Here is an 11295-nt window from a genome sequence, read left to right on the forward strand (position 1 = left end):
GAGACCCCTTCTTTACTAAAAAATAGAAAAATTAGCCTAGTGTTGTGATGGGCACCTGTAGTCCCAAGTACTTGGGAGGCTGAGGCAAGAGGATCACTTGAACTCAGGAGTTTGAAGTTGCTGTGAGCTATGACACCACAGCACTCTACCCAGGGTGACAGAGCGAGATTCTATCTCAAAATAATAATAATAATAATAGCCCAGGTGCTTATGCCTATAATCCTAGCACTCTGGGAGGTCGAGGTGGGTGGATTGCTTGAGCTCACGAGTTGGAGATCAGCCTGAGCAAGAGTGAGACCCTATCTCTACTAAAAATAAAATAAACTGAGGCAAGAGGATCACTTGAGCCCAAGAGTTGGAGGTTGCTGTAAGCTATGATGACACCATGGCACTCTACCCAGGACAAGAGCTTGAGACTGCATCTCAAAATAAAAAAAGATATTAATAAGTATTTCTTGCTCATACACCATGTTTATTGAGGATTGGTCACATTCCTCACTCTAGAAACCAGGTTGTTAAGGTAGATATGATCTGGAATATTGCCCATGGCCATGGCAGAGAGCATGGTGAGCTGCTGCTCAAGGGTTGCCCAAAGTAAATCCATGGCTATGCCTGAGTTCAAAGGGTACCTTATTTGTGAACAGCTCTAACAGCTACCATATACACTATAATCTATTTGATTTATTTTTTCTTTGTACATTCTGGAGGTTTTGTGAAGAACAGTTGGTGTATCCCGTGGAGAGCAGGAACCAGTGCTCCGCAATGGTAGAGAGAATATTTTACCACTGATATTGCCTAGAATTGCCAAGATATGATGATAATAAAAACATATACTTTAACTTATTTTTGTTGTTTTAAAATTCTTTATAGAGGGTGGCGCCTGTGGCTCAGTGAGTAGGGCGCTGGCCCCATATGCCGAGGGTGGCGGGTTCAAACCCAGCCCCGGCCAAACTGCAACCAAAAATTAGCCGGGCGTTGTGGCGGGCGCCTGTAGTCCCAGCTACTGGGGAGGCTGAGGCAAGAGAATCACATAAGCCCCAGAGCTGGAGGTTGCTGTGAGCTGTGTGACGCCACGGCACTCTACCAAGGGCGATAAGGTGAGACTCTGTCTCTACAAAAAAAATGAAAAAAAAAAAAAAATTCTTTATAGATAACACAACCCCATTGAGTTGATTGCACTTGACAAAATATGGTTACCTGCACAATTCTATACTCAGTTCATCTGGTCCTTTATTATGTGAAAGCTTCTTTCTTGATACCATATAAATATTCACTGGAAAATACTTTAGATTTGTGCTATTTAATAAACAGCTATGGCCACTAGCCACCTATGATTATTTAAATAGGATTAAAAGTCACACTATGCATTCCATTTTTCTTTTCTTTCTTCTTAGCCACTAGACAACCAAGGAACACTATACATTTCAAAGGCCCAGTAGGCATACTGGCTATCACATCGAGCAGCATAGAAAACATTTTTTTTTAAGACTTTGGCACCCTGACTAGAGTGCTGTGGCATTATAGAACACAGCAACGGCAAGTTCTTGAGCTCAAGCGATCCGCTTGCCTCAGTTTTTCTGTTTTTCGTAGACATGAGGTCTCACTATTGCTCAGCCTAGTCTCAAACTCCTGAGTTTAAGCAATCTACCCCCCTTGGAGTCTCAGAATGCTAGGATTGCAGTCATGAGCCATTGCGCTTGGCCCACAGAAAACATTTTGATCATCACAGAGAGTTCTATTGTAAAGTGCTGATTTAGACCCATGAAATTATTTTTTAATTTTTTGTGGCATTTTCCAGAAGATGAAGATGAGGCATCTGAAGTCTGGTTTTACCATAACAAATATTTGCTGTATAGATTTCATATCCAGAATAGTAGTTGTTAAAAAATAATAATAAAAAGGATAGTATTTGTTGTTATAGTTTTTCAGGTGTATAATTATCACTTCCTTTGTCAGTATAATATCGGGTATTAGTTTTGACAAGAATTTCCAGCATTTGAACTATAAAAGAAGGAATTGCTCATAGCAACCTCCAACTCCTGGGCTCAAGCGATTCTCTTGCCTCAGCCTCCTGAATAGCTGGGACTACAGGCGCCCGCCACAACGCCCGGCTAGCTATAAGACCTTTCTAAGAATAAACATTTTGATCTAAAAAGAATTTTAGTAAAATAGTTTTAGCTTCCATTAGCTTCAGTTTGGCTAGCAATGTTGGTAAACTGTTGGATATCTGAAATCACATTTATAAATATTCATCATTCAGAGAACAATAGTTCTTTGGATTTGTCCTGGAAGGGTCAAGCTGGCTTGACATACCAGTCGTGAAATAACATGCAACCACAAGCTTCACTTTGACCATGAGCAGCCTCCTGGAGAATGACCTAAAATGGCAGTTTTAACCCAACAACCCTGTCTTCTCACTCCCCCACAGCCTTGGTTGGCTAGACATTTAGCTTCTTCATATATTTTAGTTATTTTTTTGAATGCTAGGGTGAGTATTATCCTTATTCATATTTCATCCTATTTTTTATAGGAAAAATAAACTGAAAGTAGAAAATGCTGCTCATATTTCCATTAAAAAAAAAATCTGAGGCCAGGCACAGGGACTCATGCCTATAATCCTAGCACCCTGGGAGGCTGAGGCAGGTGGATTGCCAGAGCTCAGGAGTTCAAGACCAGCCTGAACAAGAGCAAGACCCCCTCTCTACTAAAAATAGAAAAAATAGCCAAGCATTTTGGTGGGTGCCTGTAGTCCCAGTTACTTGGGAGGCTGAGGCAAGAGGATTGCTCATGCCCAAAAGATTGAGGTTGCTATGTGCTATGAGCTATGAGCACACTACCCAGGGTGACAGAGTGAGACTCTTGTCTCAAAAATAAAGCAAGGGTTCTAGAATCAGATTGCTTGATTGCTTGAGTTCAAATTCCTGCACTCCCACTTCCAGACAGGAATCTAAATTCTCACATTTGTAAAATGAAAATTTTACAAATTTTATTTTATCAGCATTTTTCTAATCCTAGCCGGGTTTATCAGCATTTTTCTAATCCTAGCTGGGAGAGAAACCACTGTTTCAGATGGAAATATTGCTCTAACGGAGTGTTTTTCAACCTTTTTTATCTCATGGCACACTTGAACCTATGAAGGTCTATGGGACACTTATATGATATTGATCAAAAAATGAGTAAAAAAAAAACCTCTTGTTTTATTAACACAAATAAAATGCACCATCAGTGTCAAAAAATAATTTGTAATAAAAAGATAACAATTAAAATTATTATTATTATTTTTTTTTTGAGACAGAGTCTTACTTTGTCACCCTCAGTAGAGTGCCATGGCGTCACAGCTCATGGCAATGTCCAGCTCTTGGGCTTAGGTGACTCTCTTACCTCAGCCTCCTGAGTAGCTGGACTACAGGTGCCAGCCACAACACCCACTATTTTTTGTTGCAGTTTGGCTGGGGCCGGGTTCGAACCTGCCACCCTCAGTATAGGGGGCCGCACCCTACTCACTGAGCCACAGGCGCCGCCATTATTTATTTATTTATTTTAGAGACAGAGTCTCACTATGTTGTCCTCGGTAGAGTGCTGTGGCATCACAGCTCATAGCAACCTCCAACTCTTGGACTTAAGTGATTCTCTAAGCTAGGAACCACAGCTTCATTTGCTCATGTTTCCCATAAATTACAAACATGGGACATGGTGGATTCCTTTACCACATAGAGAACTGAATGATAAGCACTCTTCATTATATTGATGACTAAGTTTTTTTTTTTTTTGACACAGAGTCTCACTTTGTCACCCCTCGGTAGTTTGCCAGGGTGTCACAGCTCACAGCAACCTTAAACTCTTGGGCTCAAGTGATCTCCTTGCCTCAGCCGCCCTACTAGCTGGGACTATAGGCACCTGCCACTATTTTTAGAGACAGGGTCTCACTCTGGCCCAGGCTGGCCTGCAACCTGTGAGTTCAGGTGATCCACCTGCCTTGGCCTCCCAGAGAGCTGGGATTACAGGCATGAGACACCGCAACTGGCCAGGACTAATTTTTTTTTTTTTGTTTATTTGAGTTTCACTTTGTCGCCCTCGGTAGAGTGCTGTGGTGTCATAGCTCACAGCAACCTCCAACTCTTGGGCTTACGCGATTCTCCTGCCTCAGCCTCCTAAGTAGCTGGGACTACAGGTGCCTGCCACAACGTCCCGCTATTTTTTTGTTGTAGTTGTCATTGTTGCTTAGCAGGCCCAGTTCAGGTTCCAACCTGCCAGCCCCGGTGTATATGGCCAGCACCAAACTCCATTACTTGTTTTTAATTTAGTTGCCAATGTATCATATGAAGCAGTATTCGAGGCACTAGCATCATCTTCTAATTTTTTGTTTCTTTATTATAAGCTTATCCATTTTAATTGAATGCTGTGCAATAAAAATAAAAAATACCAAATCAGGCTGTGCACCATGGCACATGCCTGTAATCCTAGTACTCTGGGAGGCCAAGGTAGGTGGATTGCTAGAGCTCAAGAGTTCGAGATCAGCCTGAGCAAGAGTGAGATCCTGTCTCTAAAAAAAAAGAAAAGGTCAAATCAAAAATAATAAAAATAAGTAAATAAACAATTCACTTTTTTTTTTCTGTTTCTGGTATACATGGGAAAGGGGTAGCAAAATTGTATTTCTTTTTTTTTTAATTAAATCATAGCTGTGTGTACATTAATGCAATCATGGGGTATAATGTGCTGGTTTTATATACCATTTGAAATATTTTCCTCAAACTGGTTAACATAGCCTTCACCGCATTTTCTTAGTTATTGTGTTAAGATATTTATATTCTACACTTAGTAAATTTAACATGTACCCTTGTAAAATGCACCGTAGGCGTGTTCCCACCAATTACCCTCCCTCCACCCATCCTTCCCCCTCCCCTCCCCACTTCTCTTCTTGGGCTACCGTTGGGTTATAGCGTTCATATGAAAGCTATAAATTGGTTTCATAGTAGGGCTGAGTACATTGGATACTTTTTCTTCCATTCTTGAGATACTTTGCTAAGAAGAATATGTTCCAGCTCCATCCATGTAAACATGAAAGAGGTCAAGGAGTAGGGCGCTGGCCCCATATACCGGAGGTGGCAGGTTCAAACCCAGCCCTGGCCAAAAACTGCAAAAAAAAAAAAACAAAAAAAACACCGACCTCACTGTTGGGGTAGTGCCTGTGGCTCAGTGAGTAGGATGCCGGCCCCATATACCGAGGGTAGTGGGTTTGAACCCAGCCCCGGCCAAACTGCAACAACAACAATAAAAAAAAATAGCTGGGCATTGTGGCAGGCACCTATAGTCCAGCTATAGGCAGGACTGAGGCAAAAGAATCACCTAAGCCCAGGATTTGGAGGTTGCTGTGAGCTGTGATGCCACGACACTCTATCCAGGGAGATAAAGTGAGACTCTGTCTCAAAAAAAAAAAAAAAAAAAAGAAGTAAAGTCGTCATCCTTTTTAAGACTGCATAATATTCCCTGGTGTAACTCACACTTTTTGAAAGAAATGCAGGTATTAATTAAAATCTCTTGGGTGGCACCTGTGGCTCAAAGGAGTCGGGTGCTGGCCCCATATGCTGGAGGTGGCGGGTTCAAGCCCAGACCCGGCCAAAAACTGCAAAAAAAAAAAAAAAAAATCTCTTGGAAAATTTTCAAAAATAGGATGTACAAGGTAATTGTGCCCAGCCACTTCACTATGTCAAATCAAGACAGAACTGTACAACATGTTCAGTATGAGCTACCCCTCCTTACTATTCAGGCACAAGGAGGGATTGCTGAGCCATACGGTTTCATTCACTTCAGGTGATTTCAACGTATATTGGTGTTCATTGGCAAATCCTTGTCAAATCACACCATGTATGGAAGTGTTGCAAAATCTTGTTTTGCAAGACTATGCACCACCAACTTTAAAATAAGCCAGTTTTTATTTATGATAACAAGAAAACATTTATCGGGTGGCGCCTGTGGCTCAGTGAGTAGGGTGCCAGCCCCATATACCGAGGGCGGTGGGTTCAAACCCAGCCCCCGCCAAACTGCAACAAAAAAATAGCTGGGCGTTGTGGCGGGCGCCTGTAGTCCCAGCTACTTGGGAGGCTGAGGCAAGAGATTCGCCTAAGCCCAAGAGCTAGAGGTTGCTATGAGCTGTGATTCCATGGCACTCTACTGAGGGCTACAAAGTGAGACAGAGTCTCAAAAACAAACAAAAAAGAAAACATTTATCATGAAGATATTTTCTGAAAATAATACAGTAGTATAAACAATTTAAAGAGGTTTTTATTTTATTTATTCATTTTTTTGAGACAGAGTAGCTGGGACCACAGGCACCTGCCACAACCACTGGCTATTTTTTTGTTTGCTTTTTTTGTTGTTGTTGAGACAGAGTCCCACTCTATGCCCTTGAGCAGAGGGCAATGGCATCATAGCTCACTACAATCGCGGACTCGGGCTGTGGGCATCCCGCTGCCTCAGCTTCCAGAAGCTACTGGGATTACAGGTGATTGCTGTGGCATGTGGCTGGGTTTTTCCATTTTTTTAGGAGTTGGGGTCTCACTCTCATTCAGGCAAATCTTGAACTCCTGAGCTCAAGCAATTCTCCCTCCTCGGCCTTCCACAGTGCTGGGATTACAGGCATGAGCCACGGCTCCCGGCCTGGCTATTTTGTTGCAGTTGTCATTGTTGATTTTAGCTGGCTTGGGCTGAGTTCGAACCTGCCAGCCTTGGTGTATGTGGCCAATGCCCTACCCATTGAGCTGCAGGTGCCGCCCTTTAAGAGGTTTTAATTTTGATATGTACACTTACTGGGCTTTGAACTTCTTTTGAAAATAATTTAATTAATGATCTTATGGCACACCTAAGATCCTCTCATGGCATATCAGAGTGCTGTAGCATACTGGTGAAAATCACTGCTCTAGAGTTTGCCCATAATCTTTGGCTTGTGGTCGCCTGTCATCTTCAAAGCCAGTAATGTCAGGTTGAGGCATCTTCCCCTTCCATCTTTCTAGCTCTCATGCCTCCTCTTCCATATATAAGGGAGTTTTGTGATCATATTGATATTGGGCCCACCCAGAAATCTCCCCATGTTAAAGTCAGCTGTTTTTCAACTTTCATTTCTCTTTGTTTTATAACCTAACATATTTACAGGCATTAGGTATTAGGGTGTGGACATCGTTGGGGAGCCATTATTTTGCCTACCACAAACACATGGAATGATACTATTAAAGTTGGCATTATTGACTGCCAGTATGTAGAAAACCCCTGATTGGGAGGAAAAAGAAGTGCCAGTGGAACACGAGCCTAGTTCTGCTGTTTCCTATGAAACACACCAGCAATCTTCTCCGCCAGTCAGCATCTTAAAGTCAGCTGTTTTTCAACTTTAATTCCTCTTTGTTTTATAAAACCATAGTTATTTTGTGGCAAGGAGTAATATACACTCCTTATTTGAGATTATTTTGTTAAGGAATTACATTTCAGGTCATGAAACAGCAGATTAAATAAGGGACCTCTGGATATCGTTTAGTATAACAATTTACACAGTTGACTGAAATTTCATTGCATAATTTTTTTGTTGAGTCTCCTTTTATTGGACCCTGTTTTCTAGGCCCTCTCATAATGATTGTTTAAAGGCTGCCTCCTGTGGCTAACTCAAAACACCCCGGGCAAATCTGCCAGGACTGTAATCACTTCTGACTCTTGGATTTAGTAGTGAGTTTTCAGGTCCATAATTATATACATCTCATTAGAAAAAGAATCAAAAGCTCTAAGCCATGTTCCTTCATAGTCAGTTAGCTTTGGGGTAATATAGCTTACAGAAGTTCTTACCCATCTTTCCCCCTCAAAATTAACTTCTGCAGTTACAAAAATATCAGAAACCAGAAGCAGGCCTTGCCAACAAATAAGAAGCATTAGACTGTTTAGCCCAGTTCCCATGGAAAGGAGACAGTCTCCAAGGCAAGGAACCAACAGGAAGTGCCACGTTTCTGAACTCACTGGTTGGTTGAGGGCAAGAAGCCCAATGTAGGGCTCATGACCCTCGGCTACTTCCTGAAACCCACCTTTCTTCCCATCTTCCTGCCTTTCTCCCTCTTCCTTCCTCTCCCTTTCCTTCCCTTCCCTTCCACTAACATTTATTGAGCTGAGCAGTGACCAAAACACATAAGAAACCTGACTGACTTAAAACCTCTGGGGGTAGAGGGTGGCTAGATCAACAACAAATAAACAAGTGAAATATAAGAAAATGTCAGATGGTGATGCCGTGGAGATGAATAAAGCAGAGAAAGGCCAAGGGCATGTGTGAGGAATTGTAGAATTTGAATAAAGGATCTGGGAATGTCTCACTGAGAAGGTGATGTTTGAGCAAAGACCTGAAGGAGGTGAGAAAGTGAACTATATCTGTGTTTAAGGGAAGAGCGTTGCAGGCAGAACAGCCGTTGCAGAGAGCCTACAGCTGAAGCATGCTTAATTGGATTTGAGAAAGACCGAGGTGGCCAATATGGCTGCAGAGGGAAAAACAAGGAGAAATGTAGTAGGAAATGAGATTAGAGAGGTAACGTGTGCCAGGCAGAGACTCCTCTGCCTCAGGGACATTTTACAAATATGGTGGGAGTGTTTTTGATTGTCGTAGTGATGGGAGGGGATGCTGTTGACATTTTGTAAGTAGGGGCCAGGTGCTATGGTTTGGTTTGACTCCTTCAAATCTCATGTTGAAATCTGATTCCCAGTGTTGAAGGTGGGGCTTAATGAGAAGTGTTTGCGTCAGAGGGTAGACCCTTCATGAATAGGTTAATGCTCTCACTGGCAGTAGAAGGTAGGTTCCCAGAAGAGTTGGTTGTTTAAAAAAAACCTGGCACCTCCTGTCTCTCTTACTTCCTCTCTCACCTTCCTTTTCTGCCAGGAGTGGAGGCAGCCTGAGGACTGCACAGAAGCTGAGCAGACAGATGCTGGCACCATGATGCTTGTACAGCCTGCAGAGCCGTAAGTCACATAAGCCGTAAGTCACATAAGTATACCCAGCCTCAGGTATTCCTTTATAGCAACACAAATGGACTAAGACACCAGGGATACCAGAAATCCTGCAATGTGAAGATCCTGCAGTTCCATGCAACAGGGAATTGTCCTGTGTTCAAAGTGGCTTTCTCTCTCTCTTTTTCTATCTTTTTTTTTTGCAGTTTCTGGCTGGGGCTGGGTTTGAACCTGCCACTTCTGGCATATGGGGGCGGCACCCTACTCCTTTGAGCCACAGGCGCCGCCCTTTTCTTTTCTTTTTTTTTTTTTTTTGAGACAGTCTCAAGCTGGAGTTCTGTGGCATTACAGCTCACAGCAACCTCAAACTCTTGGGCATAAGCGATTCCCTTGCCTCAGCTTCCCAAGTAGCTGGGACTACAGGTGCCTGCCACAATGCCCAGCTATTTTTTGGTTGTAGCTGTCATTGTTGTTTGGCAGGTCTGGGCTGGATTTGAACCGGCCACCTCCGATGTATGTGGCTGGCGCCCTCGCTGCTGAGCTATAGGAGCTGAGCCTCAACATGGCTTTCAAATGGCTTGCCAGACATTCATAGAGGGGAAAAATCTATTATCTGAGCGTAGAATTTAATTCTATAATATGTACAAACACAAAGTACTTGTTGCAGTTTTAATATATGCTGCACTTTCCAGGAGGCATTTTCCAGATTGAAGGGAAGGTTGTTTGTTTTGACTGGAATTTTACCGAGGGTTTTAAGCTATTTCAGAAAGAAAGTCAATGATGGAAACATGGTTTATGGTATTTGAGCTGCTGATAGCATACACAACTTATCAGCTGTATTCACAACGATCCTGCATACATGTCTAAACACCATCTTATATCATTATGTCATCATACCCCCAGATCTAATTATGTCCAGAAATTTACATATTGAAATGCATATTGTTTTGTTATAGATTACATTTATTTTCCTTTATATTATAATCTTACATTATATTTACTTTTCTGAAATTATATTTGTAGATTAATTATTATCTATAAATTTCATGGCCAGGTGTGGTGGCTCATGCCTATAATCCCAGCACTTTGGTAGGCTGAAGTGAGAGGATTGTTTGAGGTTAGGCACTCTGACCTGGCTGGGCAACTTACCAAGACCATATATCTCTACAAAAAATACAAAAATAAGCCAGGCATTGTGCTGCACACCTGTAGTTCCAGCTACTCAGGTCAGGAGAGGATTGTGTGCATCCAGGAATTTGAGGTTGCAGTGCGTGATGATGATGCCACTGAAATCTAGGTAGGTGACAGAGTGAGACTGTTTCCCAAAAAAAGGAGGTCTAGCTAGGTTTGGTGGTGTGCGGGCAGTCCCAGCTATTCGGGAGGATGAGGCAGAAGGATCCCTTAAGTCCAAGAGTTAGAGGCTGCACTGAGCTATTAATATGATTGCACCATTGCAACCATTGTACTCCAGCTTGAGCTCTGAAAATTCTATTTATGGAAAAAAAAAAAAAAAAAGAGTCCGGTCATGGTGGCTCACGCCTATAATCCTAGCACTCTGGGAGGCTAAGATGGGTGGATTGCCTGAGCTAAGGAGTTCAAGACCAGCCTGAGAAAAATTAAGACTCCATCCCTAAAAATAGCCAGGCATTGTGGTGGGCACCTATAGTACCAACTACTTGGGAGGTTGAGGCAAGAGAATTGTTTGAGCCCAAAAGTCTGAAGTTGCTGTGAGCTATGACACCATAGCTCTCTACGGGTGACAAAGTGAGACTCCGTCTCAAAAAAAAAAAAAAAAAAAGTCTTGGTATGTTAGCATTATGTTTAAGAAGTTTGAGTATCTCATAAATTTTTAGTACATTTAAATATAGAAATGATTTTTATAATTAATTTGACACAAAAAATTTTTTGAACATGATTTTCTTTTTCTTTTTTTGAGACAGAGTCTCATTTTGGTAGAGTGCCATAGTGTCATAGCTCACAGCAACCTCAAACTCCTGGGCTCAAGTGATTCTCTTGTCTCAGACTCCCAAGTAGCTGGGACTACAGGCGCCCGCTACAATGCCTGGCTACTTTTTATTGCAGTTGTCATTGTTGTGTAGATGGCTCGGGCTGGGTTCAAACCCGCCAGCCTTGGTGTATGTGGCTGGGGCTGTAACTACTGTGCTACGGGTGCTGAGCTGAGAGATGAGGTCTTGCTCTTGCTCAGGCTGGTCTTGAACTCATGAGCTCAGGCAATCCACCCATATCAGCCTCCCAGAGTGATAGGATTACAGGTGTGAGCCACTGTGCCCAGCCCTTAAACATAATTTTTAAGGTTAATTTTAATTT

Source organism: Nycticebus coucang, chromosome 8, assembly GCF_027406575.1.
Source record: "Nycticebus coucang isolate mNycCou1 chromosome 8, mNycCou1.pri, whole genome shotgun sequence".
Taxonomy (NCBI): domain Eukaryota; kingdom Metazoa; phylum Chordata; class Mammalia; order Primates; family Lorisidae; genus Nycticebus; species Nycticebus coucang.